General features: G+C 39.9%; 1 non-coding gene across 1 annotated transcript; it reads left to right on the top strand.

Annotated features, from left to right (window-relative positions):
- Positions 1-14,618: 14,618 nt before the first annotated feature.
- LOC130977330 (small nucleolar RNA R71) lies at positions 14,619-14,726 on the top strand. Its single transcript, XR_009085026.1, has one exon. It is a non-coding gene; the product is annotated as a small nucleolar RNA R71 (small nucleolar RNA).
- The last annotated feature ends 1,678 nt before the right edge of the window (positions 14,727-16,404 follow it).

Below are 16,404 nucleotides of genomic sequence, written 5' to 3'. Positions count from 1 at the left end.
ATCAAAAATATGCACTGTTCAAGCATTCATTCAGAAAACAAAAAGTATTGTCACCACATCAATATAATTAAACTAATTTCAAGGACAATTTCGAAATTCATGTACTTCTTATTCTTTTGAATTTAGAAACATTTTTCATTTAAGAGGGGTGAAGGATTTATAGAATTATTCATAGCCTTAAGACATAGTTACTAGACACTAATGATCATGTAATAAAGACTCAAAACATAACCAAACATGAACCTTAAAACCAAAAAATAGAGAATAAATAGACAAGGAGATTAAGGAATGACTCCACCTTAGTGAGGGTGGCGTCTTTCTCTTGAAGAACTAATGGTACTCTTGAGCTCCTCTATGTCTCTTCCTTGCCTTTGTTGTTTCATCCCTAGTGATTTTGGTGCTCCTATCCTTAGCTGCTCCCAATACTTGTATGGAGGAAAATATATCCCTTGAGGTATCTCAGGGATTTCTTGATGAGGGAATTCCTCATGCTCTTGTTGAGGTCCATGAGTGGGCTCTCTTGATGTGTAGTCAAATGCTCTCCATCTCCCATGACTCGGAGGTGGAAGCATTTGTCTTCCCTTTCCTCTTTCTAGAGGTTTCTCTGGCCTTAGGTGCCATAAGTGGTTATGAAAAAACAAAAAAGATATGCTTTTACCACACCAAACTTAGAATTTTGCTCTCCCTCTAGCAAAAGAAGAAAGAATGGAAGAAGAAGAAGAAGATATGGAGGGGAGGGAGAGATGTTTGTGTTTCGGCCATTTAGGGTGGGTTTGGGTGGGAAGGATGGATGGATGTGAGTGGTGAAGAGGTGATGGGGAAGAGAGATTAAGGTGATTGGTGAAGAAGAGAGAAAGTGAGTTGAGGTAGGTGCGGATCCTGTGGGGTCCACAGATCTTAGGATGATCCTGTGGGGTCCACAGATCCTGAGGTTTCAAGGATTATCATCTCTACACCAATGAGGCGTGTAAAATGCCCTCTGCCTGCAATCTTGGCATTTAACGCCAGATTGATGCTTGTTTCGGGCGTTGAACGCTAGTTCCATGCTTGTTTTGGGTGTTCAACGCCAGCTTTCCTCAGGGTGTATTCCTGGTGTTTAAACGCCAAGATGTTTCTTGTTTCTGGCATTCAATGCCAGATCCATGCTCTGTTCTGGCGTTGAACGCCAGCTAAATGCTCCTTACTGGCGTTTAAATGCCAGTAAGCCCTTCCTCCAAGGTGTGCTTTTTCTTTTGCTATTTTTGATTCTGTTTTTAATTTTAGTATTTATTTTATGACTCTACATGATCATGAACCTAATAAAACATAAAAGAACAATAAAATAAAAATAAAATTAGATAAATAAAAATTGGGTTGCCTCCCAATAAGCGCTTCTTTAATGTCACTAGCTTGACAGTGGTCTCTCATGGAGCCTCACAGGTGATCAGGTCAATGTTGTGGACTCCCAACACCAAACTTAGAGTTTGAATGTGGGGATTCAACACCAAACTTAGAGTTTGGTTGTGGCCTCCCAACACCAAACTTAGAGTTTAATTGTGGGGGTTTTGTTTGACTCTGTACTGAGAGAAGCTTTTCGTGCTTCCTCTCTATTGTTACAAAAGAACACCCTTGGGTTTTAAACACAAGGTAGTCCCCATTCAATTGAAGGACTAATTCTCCTCTGTTAACATCTATCACAGATCCTGCTGTGGCTAGGAAACGTCTTCCAAGGATGATGCATTCATCCTTCTCCTTCCTAGTGTCTAAGATTATGAAATCAGCAGGGGTGTAAAGGCCTTCAACCTTTACTAACACATCCTCTACAAATCCATAAGCCTGTCTTACTGACTTATCTTCCATTTGTAATGAGAATATGGCAGGATGTACCTCAATGATTCCCAGTTTCTCCATTACAGAGAGTGGCATAAGATTTATGCATGACCCCAGGTCACACAGAGCCATTTCAAAGGTCATGGTGCCTATGGTACAGGGTATTAAGAATTTGCTAGGATCTTGTCTCTTTTGAGGTAAGGTTTGCTGAACCCATGTATCTAGTTTACTGATGAGCAAGGGAGGTTCACCTACCCAGGTGTCATTACCAAACAACTTGGCATTCAGCTTCATGATGGCTCTTAGATATTGAGCAACTTGCTCTCCAGTTACATCTTCATCATCTTCAGAAGAAGAATAGTCTTCAGAGCTCATGAATGGCAGAAGGAGATTTAATGGGATCTCTATGGTCTCTATATGACCTTCAGAATCGTTTGGGTCCTCAATAGGGAACTCCTTCTTGCCTGGGAGACGTTCCATGAGGTTTTCCTTATTGGGATTCACGTCCTCTCCTTCCTCCCTAGGTTCGGCCATGTTGATTATGTCTTTGGCCTCGCACTCTCTTTTTGGATTCTCTTCAGTATTGCTTGGGAGAGTACTAGGAGGGGTTTCAGTGACTTTCTTACTCAGCTGGCTCACTTGTGCCTCCAAATTTCTAATAGAGGACCTTGTTTCACTCATGAAACTTAAAGTGGCTTTTGACAGATCAGAGACAATGTTTTCTAAGTTAGAGGGGCTCTGCTCAGAATTCTCTATCTGTTGCTGAGAAGATGATGGATAAGGCTTGCTATTGCTGAGCCTATTTCTTCCACCATTATTAAAGCATTGTTGAGGCTTTTGTTGATCCTTCCATGAGAAATTTGGATGATTTCTCCATGATGAATTATAGGTGTTTCCATAAGGTTCACCCATGTAATTGACCTCTGCCATTGCAGGGTTCTCAGGATCATAAGATTCTTCTTCAAAAGATGCCTCTTTAGTACTGTTGGATGCATTTTGCCATCCATTCAGACTTTGAGAAATCATGTTGACTTGTGATGAGCGGATAATTTGTACGCTTTTTGGCATTATTTTTAGTATGTTTTTAGTATGATCTAGTTAGTTTTTAGTATATTTTTAGTAATTTTTAGTTAAAATTTACTTTTCTGGACTTTACTATGAGCTTGTGTGTTTTTCTGTGATTTCAGGTATTTTCTGGCTGAAATTGAGGGTCCTGAGCAAAAATCTGATTCAGAGACTGAAAAGGACTGCAGATGCTGTTGGATTCTGACCTCCCTGCACTCGAAGTGGATTTTCTGGAGCTACAGAAGCCCAATTGGCGCGCTCTCAACGGCATTGGAAAGTAGACATTCTGGGCTTTCCAGCAATGTATAATAGTCCATACTTTGCCCGAGATTTGATGGCCCAAACAGGTGTGGCAAATCAGCCTCAGAATTTCCAGCGTTTAACGCTGGAACTGGCATAAAACTTGGAGTTAAACGCCCAAACTGGCATAAAAGCTGGCGTTTAACTCCAGAAAAGGTCTCTACACATAAAAGCTTCAATGCTCAGCCCAAGCACACACCAAGTGGGCCCGGAAGTGGATTTTTCTGTCATTTACTCATTTCTGTAAAACCTTAGGTTACTAGTTCACTATTAATAGGATCTTTTAACATTGTATCTGTACCTCATGACACTTTACACGTCTCTTTGTGTACCTTCCACGGCATGAGTCTCTAAACCCCATGGTTGGGGGTGAGGAGCTCTGCTGTGTCTTGATGGATTAATGCAATTACTACTGTTTCTCATTCAATCATGCTTGCTTCCATTCTAAGATATTACTTGTTCTTAAACCGGATGAATGTGATGATCCGTGACACTCATCATCATTCTCAACTATGAATGTGTGCCTGACAACCACCTCCGTTCTACCTTAGATTAAGTAGATATCTCTTGGATTCTTTAACCGGAATCTTCGTGGTATAAGCTAGAATTGATGGCGGCATTCAAGAGAATCTGGAAGGTCTAAACCTTGTCTGTGGTATTCTGAGTAGGATTCAATGATTGAATGACTGTGACGAGCTTCAAACTCCTGAAGGCGGGGCGTTAGTGACAGACGCAAAAGAATCACTGGATTCTATTCCGGCCTGATTGAGAACCGACAGATGGATAGCCGTGCCGTGACAGGGTGCGTTGAACATTTCCACTGAGAGGATGGGAGGTAGCCATTGACAACGGTGAAACCCTACATACAGCTTGCCATGGAAGGAGCCTTGTGTGTTTGAAGAAGAAGACAGTAGGAAAGCAGAGATTCAGAAGATGGAGCATCTCCAAAACCTCAACCTATTCTCCATTACTGCATAACAAGTACTCATTTCATGTTCTTTTGCTTTTCACAATCAATCCTGATAGTTTCTGATATCCTGACTAAGATTTACAAGATAACCATAGCTTGCTTCAAGCCGACAATCTCTGTGGGATCGACCCTTACTCACGTAAGGTATTACTTGGACGACCCAGTGCACTTGTTGGTTAGTTGTGCGGGGTTGCAAAAGTATGATTGCAATTTCGTGCACCAAGTTTTTGGCGCCGTTGCCGGGGATTGTTCGAGTTTGGACAACTGACGGCTTATCTTGTTGCTTAGATTAGGACTGTTTTATTTCTGTTGGTTTAGAGTCTTTTAGTTGAGTCTAGTTTCATATTTTAAGTTTGGTGTCAATTGCATGCTTTTGTTTCTCTTCTAATTTTCGAATTTGCATATCTTTAGTCCCTTTTTGATCCGTAAAAATTCTAAGTTTGGTGTCCTCTTTGTGTTTCTCCTTTAAAATTTTCGAAAAATTGTGTTTAATTTTCTAAAAATTTTAAGTTTGGTGTTTTTCTCTCTCTTCTTTTCAAAAATCAAATCTTTTTCATAAAAATTTTTCAATCATATCTTTTTAATTGCTATTTTCAAATCTTTTTAATTAACTAATTGATTCAGTTCTCAATTTGCTTTGATCTTATTTTCTTTTTGATTTTCGAATTTTTATTTTAATTTCCTTTTGTTTTATTTTATTTTTTTTCGGTTAATTAAAAAAAAAACAAAATTTATCTATTTGCAATCCATATCCGTTCCCTTTATCCACTATGGACCTAAGTGGGATTGATCAGTCCAGAAGGACTCTGGGGTCATATGCTAACCCCATTACAGCTGCATATGGGAGTAGCATCTGTACACCTCCCATCAAAGCAAGCAGCTTTGAGCTAAATCCTCAACTCATTATCATAGTGCAGCAAAATTGCCAGTATTCCGGTCTTCCACAGGAAGAACCTACTGAGTTTCGGGCACAGTTCTTACAAATTGCTGACACAGTACATGATAAAGAGGTGGATCAGGATGTCTACAGACTATTACTGTTTCCATTTGCTGTAAAAGATCAAGCTAAAAGGTGGTTGAATAACCAACCTACAGCAAGCATAAAGACATGGAAACAGTTATCAGACAAATTCCTGAATCATTTTTACCCTCCAAAGAGGATGACACAGCTAAGGCTGGACATCCAAGGCTTTAAACAAGAGGATAATGAATCCCTTTATAATTCCTGGGAGAGGTATAGAGGTATGCTAAGAAAATGCCCCTCTGAAATGTTTTCAGAGTGGGTACAGTTAGACATCTTCTACTATGGGCTTACAGAAAAAGCTCAGATGTCTTTAGACCACTCAGCTGGTGGATCTATACACATGAGGAAGACAATTGAAGAGGCTCAAGAGCTTATAGACACTGTTGCTAGAAACCAATATCTATACTCTAGCAATGAGTTCTCTCCAAAAGAGGAAGTCATGACAGTAGTCACTGATCCTAATCCTCAAGAACAGATGATTGAGCTTAATCAACAATTGCTCCTGATGACAGAACAGTTAGCAGAATTTAAAGAAATGCTCCATGAAACTAAAGTTGCTAACAAGAACATGGAACTGCAGTTGAATCAAGCAAAACAGTAGATATCTAAACAGATAACAGAGGAATGTCAAGCAGTTCAACTGAGGAGTGGGAAGACACTGGATAACACTGCCCAAAAGAGCAAAAGACCAAATAAGGAACAATTGACAGAGGATAACCAACCCACTGTTCAAAATCCCTCTGAGGACAGTAAGAGCCCAGAGAGGAATGCTAGTGGCGTTCAAACGCCAGAAAGGGAGGGAAAGCTGGCGTTAAACGCCCATTCCCTGCCTAGTTCTGGCGTTCAAACGCCAGAAAAGGGGGAAAAGTTGGCGTTAAACGCCTATTTTCCACCCAATCCTGGCGTTCAGACGCCAAGGGGAGATCAGACACCTGAGAGTGCTTACAGTAATCCCTCTAACAAGGCTTCTTCAACCACTTCTGTAAGGAATAAACCTGCAGCATCTAAGGTTGAAGACTATAAAGCCAAGATGCCTTATCCTCAAAAACTCCGCCAAGCGGAACAGGATAAGCAATTTGCCCGCTTTGCAGACTATCTAAGGACTCTTGAAATAAAGATTCCGTTTGCAGAGGCACTTGAGCAAATACCTTCTTATGCTAAGTTCATGAAAGAGATCTTAAGTCATAAGAAGGATTGGAGAGAAACTGAAAAAGTGTTTCTCACTGAAGAATGCAGTGCAGTCATTCTAAAAAGCTTACCAGAAAAGCTTCAAGATCCTGGAAGCTTTATGATACCCTGCACATTAGAAGGCGCTTGCACTAAGACAGCCCTATGTGATCTTGGAGCAAGCATCAATCTAATACCTGCATCCACTATCAGAAAGCTTGGGTTGACTGGAGAAGTCAAACCAACCAGGATATGCCTCCAACTTGCTGATGGCTCCATTAAACATCCATCAGGCATAATAGAGGATATGATTGTCAAGGTTGGGCCATTTGCCTTTCCAACTGACTTTGTGGTGCTGGAAATGGAGGAGCACAAGAGTGCAACTCTCATTCTAGGAAGACCTTTCCTAGCAACTGGACGGACTCTCATTGATGTACAAAAAGGGGAAGTAACCCTGAGAGTCAATGAGGATGAGTTCAAGTTGAATGCTGTGAAAGCTATGCAGCATCCAGACACACCAAATGACTGCATGGGCGCTAACATCATTGACTCTTTGGTGGAAGAGATCAATATGACTGAAAGCCTAGAATCAGAGCTTGAAGACATCTTCAAGGATGCTCAGCCTGATCAAGAAGAACCATAGGAAACAAAGGAATTTTTGAAAATTTCTCAGGAGGAGAATAAGCCTCCCAAACCTGAACTCAAACCACTACCACCATCCCTAAAGTATGCATTTCTGGGAGAGGGTGACACTTTTCCAGTGATTATAAGCTCTGCTTTGAATCCACAGGAAGAGGAAGCACTGATTCAAGTGCTAAGGACACACAAGACAGCTCTTGGGTGGTCCATAAGTGATCTTAAGGGCATTAGCCCAGCTAGATGCATGCACAAGATCCTGTTGGAGGATAATGCCAATCCAGTGGTTCAACCACAGAGGAGGCTAAATCCAGCCATGAAGGAGGTGGTGCAGAAAGAGGTCACTAAATTACTAGAGGCTGGAATTATTTATCCTATTTCTGATAGCCCCTGGGTGAGCCCTGTCCAAGTTGTCCCCAAAAAGGGAGGCATGACAGTGGTTCATAATGAAAAAAATGAACTGGTTCCTACAAGAACAGTCACAGGGTGGCGTATGTGTATTGACTACAGAAGGCTCAATACAGCCACCAGAAAGGATCATTTTCCTTTACCATTCATAGACCAAATGCTAGAAAGACTAGCTGGTCATGATTATTACTGCTTTTTGGATGGCTATTCAGGCTACAACCAAATTGCAGTAGATCCTCAGGACCAAGAGAAAACAGCATTTACTTGCCCTTCTGGCGTGTTTGCCTACAGAAGGATGCCTTTTGATCTGTGCAATGCACCTGCAACCTTTCAGAGGTGCATGCTCTCTATCTTCTCAGATATGGTAGAGAAATTTCTGGAAGTCTTCATGGATGACTTCTCAGTATATGGAGACTCATTCAGCTCCTGTCTTAATCACCTAGCACTTGTCCTGAAAAGGTGCCAAGAGACTAACCTGGTTTTAAACTGGGAGAAATGTTACTTTATGGTGACTGAGGGAATTGTCCTTGGGCACAAAATTTCAAGCAAGGGAATAGAGGTGGATAAGGCAAAGGTAGAGGTAATTGAAAAATTACCACCACCTGCCAATGTTAAGGCAATCAAAAGCTTTCTGGGGCATGCAGGATTCTACAGAAGGTTCATAAAGGATTTTTCGAAAATTGCAAAACCTCTGAGTAATCTGCTAGCTGCTGACACACCATTTGTGTTTGACACACAGTGTCTGCAGGCATTTGAGACCCTGAAAGCTAAGCTGGTCACAGCACCAGTCATCTCTGTACCAGATTGGACATTGCCATTTGAACTAATGTGTGATGCCAGTGACCATGCCATTGGTGCAGTGTTGGGACAGAGGCATAACAAGCTTTTGCACATCATTTATTATGCAAGCCGTGTTCTAAATGACGCACAGAAGAACTACACAACCACAGAAAAAGAGTTACTTGTAGTGGTCTATGCCATTGACAAGTTTAGATCCTATCTAGTGGGATCCAAAGTGGTTGTGTACACTGACCATGCTACTCTTAAATACTTACTCACAAAGCAGGATTCAAAACCCAGGCTAATAAGATGGGTGTTGCTTCTACAAGAGTTTGATATAGAAATAAGAGACAGAAAAGGGACAGAGAACCAAGTAGCTGATCATCTGTCCCGAATAGAACCAGTAGCTGGGACGTCCCTCCCTTCTACTGAAATCTCTGAGACTTTCCCAGATGAGCAACTCTTTGCCATTCAGGAAGCTCCATGGTTTGCAGATATTGCAAACTACAAAGCTGTGAGGTTCATACCCCAGGAGTACAGCAGAGTGCAAAGAAAGAAATTAATTTCATATGCCAAGTACTACCTATGGGATGAGCCATATCTCTTTAAGAGATGTGCAGACGGGATGATCCGCAGATGTGTACCCAGAGAAGAAGCACAAAGGATCCTATGGCATTGCCATGGATCACAGTATGGAGGACATTTTGGAAGTGAGCGAACAGCCACTAAAATCCTCCAATGTGGCTTCTACTGGCCTACTCTCTATAAAGATTCCCAAGAGTTTGTGCGTAACTGTGACAGTTGCCAAAGAGCTGGTAACTTGCCTCACGGATATGCCATGCCTCAACAAGGGATATTAGAGATAGAATTGTTTGATGTATGGGGAATTGACTTCATGGGTCCATTCCCACCATCATACTCAAACACTTACATTCTGGTGGCAGTGGACTATGTATCTAAGTGGGTAGAAGCAATCGCTACACCCACTAATGATACCAAGACCGTGCTGAAATTCCTCCAGAAACACATCTTCAGCAGGTTTGGTGTTCCCAGAGTACTAATCAGTGACGGGGGCACTCATTTCTGCAATAGACAGCTATACTCTGTTATGGTCAGATATGGAATTAGCCATAAAGTGGCAACTCCGTATCATCCACAGACAAATGGGCAAGCTGAAGTCTCTAACAGAGAGCTAAAAAGAATCCTAGAACGGACTGTGATAGCCCGAAGAAAGGATTGGGCAAAGAGCTTGGATGATGCTCTGTGGGCATACAGAACAGCATTCAAGACTCCTACAGGAACCTCTCCATACCAACTGGTGTATGGGAAGGCCTGTCATCTGCCCGTGGAACTGGAACATAAAGCCTACTGGGCAACCAGATTCCTAAACATGGATGCTCAGTTACCTGGTGAAAAAAGATTGCTCCAGTTAAATGAGCTAGAGGAGTTCAGACTCAATGCCTTTGAAAATGCAAAAATTTATAAGGAAAAGGCAAAGAAGTGGCATGACAAGAAGTTGTCAACCAGAGTCTTTGAGCCAGGACAAAAAGTTCTGCTCTTCAACTCTAGGCTCAAATTGTTTCCAGGAAAACTTAAATCCCGGTGGAGGGGTCCGTATGTGATTACAGGAGTGTCACCATATGGATATGTTGAACTTCAGGATATTGATTCTGACAAAAAGTTCATTGTTAATGGACAGAGAATCAAGCATTATCTTGAAAGCAATTTTGAGCAGGAATGCTCAAAACTGAGACTTGAGTGATTCTCAGTAAAGGTCCAGCTAAAGACAGTAAAGAAGCGCTTGCTGGGAGGCAACCCAGTCATTAGGAGGTTATATGATTTGTTTTTACAGAGGCAAGTATCAAAAATGACGGAATTCACAGAGTTACAGAAGGATTCAACTCAAAAAGCAGAGAAAAAGAGCTTACTGGCGAAAAAACGCCAGTAAGGGACAATTTGGGCGTTAAACGCCAGAATGGGTACCATTCTGGGCGTTTAACGCCAGGAATGGTGCCATTTTGGGCGTTAAACGCCAGAATGGTCACCATTCTGGGCGTTTAACGCCAGGTGTGCAGCATCCTGGGCGTTTAGCAAAACGCCCAGTGACAAAGGGGATTCTGGCGTTTAACGCCAGCCAGGGCACCAGGCTGGGCGTTAAACGCCCACAATGGGCATCAAATGGGCGTTAAACGCCAGAATGGATGCCATTCTGGGCGTTTAACGCTAGAAAGGTGGGGGGACCAAGATTTCGTTTTTCAATCAAATTTTTTTAAACTTTCCTTTTCTTACCCATACTCTTCTACATAAATACACTTCAACCTTTCATCATTTACTTTCAAATCTTCAAAAATCAAAACCATTCTTCAAATCTATCTCAAATCAATTCCAAATCTCATTCAAAAACTCACCCTTCTCTCAAATCCTCTCCACATCTTCTCAAATCTCTTTTCAATTTTTTTCGAAATCTCCTTCCCCCCTATAAAAACACGTTCGGCCTCACCATTCCCCCACACCATTCGAATTTGCTACTCTCATCTCTCTCCTCCTTCCTTTCTTTTACTTGAGGACAAGCAAACCTCTAAGTTTGGTGTGCTTTTTCGTGATCACTAAAGCCAAGATTCATCAAGATCATGGCTCCTAAGGGAAAATAAACTAATTTAAGAGGAAAGAAAGAGAATAATCCAAAGAATCTTTGGAATCAAGAGAAGTTCTTAACCAAAGAACATGAAAACCATTATCACAAAATAATGGGTCTGAGGTCAGTGATCCCGGAAGTGAAGTTTGATCTGAAAGAAGATGAATATCCGGGGATCCAAGAGCAAATTCGAAACAGAGGATGGGAAGTTCTAACCAATCCTAAAATAAAGGTTGGAAGGAATATGGTTCAGGAATTCTACTCAAATCTGTGGCTAACAGATAAGCAGAGAATGACTGGAACTGCTTACCATACCTACAGAACCATGGTCAGAGGGAAAGTTATGTACTTCCATCTGGACAAAATAAGAGAAATCTTCAAATTACCTCAACTGCAAGATGATCCTGAATCCTTTAATAGGAGAATGGTGAGAGTAGATAAAGGGTTGGATCAAGTTCTAGAGGACATATGCCTCCCTGGAACTAAGTGGATAACCAATTCTAAGGGTGTCCCAAACCAACTCAAGAGGGGAGACCTCAAACCAATTGCAAGAGGTTGGCTAGACTTTATTGGGCGTTCCATACTGCCCACTAGCAACCGTTCTGAGGTCACCATCAAGAGAGCAGTGATGATTCATTGCATTATGCTTGGAAAAGAAATGGAGGTTCATCATGTGATTGCTTGTGAGATCTACACAATTGCAAATAAGAATTCCACTGAAGCCAAACTGGCTTATCCAAGCTTGATCTCCTTGCTCTGTAAAGAGGCTGGGGTAAAGATGGGAGTAGATGAATTCATACCCATTGAACACCCAATCACCAAGAAGTCAACGGAAGGACAAATGCAAGACAACTCTATCAAAAGGAGGGCGCAGGAGTTCCTCCTTGAATTTCCTGAAATTGGCTACTGGGCCAGCCTAGAAGCATCTATCACCAAGTTGCAAGAGACTATGGAGCAACTTAAGGAAGAACAGCAGAATCAGAACTGCATGCTCTGCAAATTGCTAAAGGAACAAGACAAGCAGGGGCGTGAACTCCAAGAGTTGAAACGCCAAAAGCTCTCCTCTCAAGCTGAGGGAGCATCTACTTCTCAAAATCAAGGTTGTTGAGTCCTAACTCTGTGAAAACCTCTATCATTAGGAGCCTATTTAAATCTTTTTCTCTATTTTTAGTTTCATTTTATATCTATTTTTGAGTCTTGTTCTTAATTCATAATTAATAAAATTTAAAGTTTATGCCTTAAAGCTATGAATGTCCTATGAATCCATCACCTCTCTTAAATGAAAAATGCTTTAATCACAAAAGAACAAGAAGTACAGGATTTCGAAATTTATCCTTGAAACTAGTTGAATTAGTTTGATGTGGTGACAATACTTTTTGTTTTCTGAATGAATGCTTGAACAGTGCATATGTCTCTTGAATTTGTTGTTTTGAGAATGTTAAAAATTGTTGGTTCTTGAAAGAATGAGGGAAAAAGAGAACTGTTATTGAGGATCTGAAAAATCATCAAATTGATTCTTGAAGCAAGAAAAAGTAGTGAATACAAAAAAATATATATATATATATATTCGAAAAAAAAAAGAAATTTTAAAGTTGTGAACCAAGGCAAAAAGAGTGTGCTTAAGAACCTTGGACACCTCTAATTGGGGACTCTAGCAAAGCTGAGTCACAATCTAAAAAGGTTCACCCAATTATGTGTCTGTGGCATGTATGTATCCGGTGGTAATACTGGAAGACAGAGTGCTTTGGGCCACAGCCAAGACTCATACACTAGCTATGTTCAAGAATTATTATACTTAACTAGGAGAATCAATAACACTATCTGAGTTCTGAGTTCTTATAGATGCCAATCATTCTGAACTTCAAAGGATAGAGTGAGATGCCAAAACTGTTCGGAGGCAAAAAGCTACTAGTCCCGCTCATCTAATTGGAGCTAAGTTTCCTTGATATTTTGGAGTCTATAGTATATTCTCTTCTTTTTATCCTATTTTGATTTTTAGTTGCTTGGGGACAAGCAACAATTTAAGTTTGGTGTTGTGATGAGCGGATAATTTGTACGCTTTTTGGCATTGTTTTTAGTATGTTTTTAGTATGATCTAGTTAGTTTTTAGTATATTTTTAGTAGTTTTTAGTTAAAATTCACTTTTCTGGACTTTACTATGAGCTTGTGTGTTTTTCTGTGATTTCAGGTATTTTCTGGCTGAAATTGAGGGTCCTGAGCAAAAATCTGATTCAGAGACTGAAAAGGACTGCAGATGTTGTTGGATTCTGACCTCCCTGCACTCGAAGTGGAGTTTCTGGAGCTACAGAAGCCCAATTGGCGCGCTCTTAACGGCATTGAAAAGTAGACATCCTGGGCTTTCCAGCAATATATAATAGTCCATACTTTGCCCAAGATTTGATGGCCCAAACAGGCGTGGAAAATCAGCCTCAGAATTTCCAGCGTTTAACGCTGGAACTGGCATAAAACTTGGAGTTAAACGCCCAAACTGGCATAAAAGCTGGCGTTTAACTCCAGAAAAGGTCTCTACACATAAAAGCTTCAATGCTCAGCCCAAGCACACACCAAGTGGGCCCGGAAGTGGATTTTTCTGTCATTTACTCATTTCTGTAAAACCTTAGGTTACTAGTTCACTATTAATAGGATCTTTTAACATTGTATCTATACCTCATGACACTTTACACGTCTCTTTGTGTACCTTTCACGGCATGAGTCTCTAAACCCCATGGTTGGGGGTGAGGAGCTCTGTTGTGTCTTGATGGATTAATGCAATTACTACTGTTTCTCATTCAATCATGCTTGCTTCCATTCTAAGATATTACTTGTTCTTAAACCGGATGAATGTGATGATCCGTGACACTCATCATCATTCTCAACTATGAATGTGTGCCTGACAACCACCTCCGTTCTACCTTAGATTAAGTAGATATCTCTTGGATTCTTTAACCGGAATCTTCGTGGTATAAGCTAGAACTGATGGCGGCATTCAAGAGAATCCGGATGGTCTAAACCTTGTCTGTGGTATTCTGAGTAGGATTCAATGATTGAATGACTGTGACGAGCTTCAAACTCCTGAAGGCGGGGCGTTAGTGACAGACGCAAAAGAATCACTGGATTCTATTCCGGCCTGATTGAGAACCGATAGATGGATAGCCGTGCCATGACAGGGTGCGTTGAACATTTCCACTGAGAGGATGGGAGATAGCCATTGACAACAGTGAAACCCTACATACAGCTTGCCATGGAAGGAGCCTTGTGTGTTTGAAGAAGAAGACAGTAGGAAAGCAGAGATTCAGAAGATGGAGCATCTCCAAAACCTCAACCTATTCTCCATTACTGCATAACAAGTACTCATTTCATGTTCTTTTGCTTTTCACAATCAATCCTGATAATTTCTGATATCCTGACTAAGATTTACAAGATAACCATAGCTTGCTTCAAGCCGACAATCTCCGTGGGATCGACCCTTACTCACGTGAGGTATTACTTGGACGACCCAGTGCACTTGCTGGTTAGTTGTGCGGGGTTGCAAAAGTGTGATTACAATTTCGTGCACCAACTTGCTGAGTCAACATTTTGTTCTGAGCTAATATGGCATTCAGAGCATCAATCCCAAGCACTCCCTTCCTCTGAGGCGTCCCATTATTCACAAAATTCCTCTCAGAAGTGTACATGAATTGGTTATTTGCAACCATGTCAATGAGTTCTTGAGCTTCTGCAGGTGTTTTCTTTAGGTGAATGGATCCACCTGCAGAATGGTCCAATGACATCTTAGAAAATTCAAATAGACCATAATAGAATATATCCAGAATAGTCCATTCTGAAAGCATGTCAGGAGGACACCTTTTGGTCATCTGCTTGTATCTTTCCCAAGCTTCATAGAGGGATTCACCATCTTTTTGTTTGAAGGTATGAACATCCACTCTAAGCTTGCTCAGCTTTTGAGGAGGAAAGAACTTAGCCAAGAAGGCTATGAACAACTTATCCCATGAGTCCAGGCTATCTTTAGGTTGTGAATCCAACCATATTCTAGCTCTGTCTCTTACAGCAAATGGGAAAAGCATGAGCCTGTAGACTTCAGGATCTACTCCATTAGTCTTAACAGTCTCACAGATATGCAAAAATTCAGTTAAAAACTGATAGGGATCTTCTGATGGAAGTCCATGGAATTTGCAGTTCTGTTGCATTAGAGCAACTAGTTGAGGTTTCAGCTCAAAATTGTTTGCTCCAATGGCATGGATTGAGATGCTTCTTCCATCAAACTTGGAAGTAGGTGTAGTGTAATCACCAAGCATCCTCCTTGCATTATTGTTGTTGGGTTCGGCTGCCATGTCCTTTTTTTGTTCAAAAATTTCAGTAAGGTTGTCTCTGGATTGTTGTATTTTAGCTTCTCTTAGTTTCCTCTTCAGAGTCCTTTCAGGTTCAGGGTCAGCTTCAACAAGATTGCCTTTTTCCTTGTTCCTACTCATATGAGAAAGAAGAGAATAGAAAAGGAAGAGGAATCCTCTATGTCACAGTATAGAGATTCCTTTATGTTAGTAGAAAAAGAAAGGAATAGAAAAGGAAAAAGGTATGAATCCAAACACAAGGGTAAAGATTGGTTCAGATTCTTGAGATGAAGAGAAGTGTTAGTAAATTAATAAATAAATAAATAGAAGAAGATGAGAGGGAGAGAATTCGAAAATTAATTTTGAAAAAGGTTTAGTGATTTTCGAAAATTAAAGGAAGAATTAAAATTAAAATTAAAATTTGAATCAATTAGTTAATTAAAAAGAATTTTAAAAAAGGGGAATGGAATTTTCGAAAATCAGAGAGGGAAAAGTAGTTAGTTGGTTTTGAAAAAGATAAGAAACAAACAAAAAGTTAATTAGTTAGTTGAAAAAGATTTGAAAATCAATTTTGAAAAGATAAGAAGTTAGAAAATATTTTTGAAATCAATGTTTTTGAAAAATATATTTTAAAAAGATATGATTGAAAAGATATTTTGAAGAAGATTTGATTTTTAAAATTGAAATTGATTACTTGACTAACAAGAAACTAAAAGATATGATTCTAGAAATTAAAGATTGAAGCTTTCTTAACAAGAAAGTAACAAACTTCAAATTTTTGAATCAATCATATTAATTGTTAGTAAAGTTTTTGAAATTTTGAAAATAATTTTTTTTTAAAAAATTTCGAAAAATAAGATGAAAAATGAAAAAGATTTGATTTTTGAAAAAGTTTTTGAAAAGATAGGATTTTTAAATTTGAAAATTTGACTTGACTTATAAGAAATAGCTAAGTTTTAAAAATTGTTTGGACTAAGTCAACTCAAATTTTCGAAATTTTGAGAGAAATAAGGAAAAGATATTTTTTTATTTTTGAATTTTTAATGATGAGAGAGAAAAAAATTTAAAACGTCATTTTTATGTTTTTCTCTTTTCTTTTTGGATCAAAACAAAGAATGCATGCAAGAACACTATGAATGTCAAGATGAACACCAAGAACAATTTGAAGATCATGATGAACATCAAGAACATATTTTTGAAAAAATTTTGATGCAAAGAGAAACATGCAAGACACCAAACTTAGAAATCTTTAATGCTTAGACACTATGAATGCAAAAATGCA

Source organism: Arachis stenosperma, chromosome 4 (genome assembly GCF_014773155.1).
Source record: "Arachis stenosperma cultivar V10309 chromosome 4, arast.V10309.gnm1.PFL2, whole genome shotgun sequence".
Taxonomy (NCBI): Eukaryota; Viridiplantae; Streptophyta; class Magnoliopsida; order Fabales; family Fabaceae; genus Arachis; species Arachis stenosperma.
Note: the sequence above shows the minus strand (reverse complement) of the source record. Positions and strands in the feature narration are given on the sequence as shown.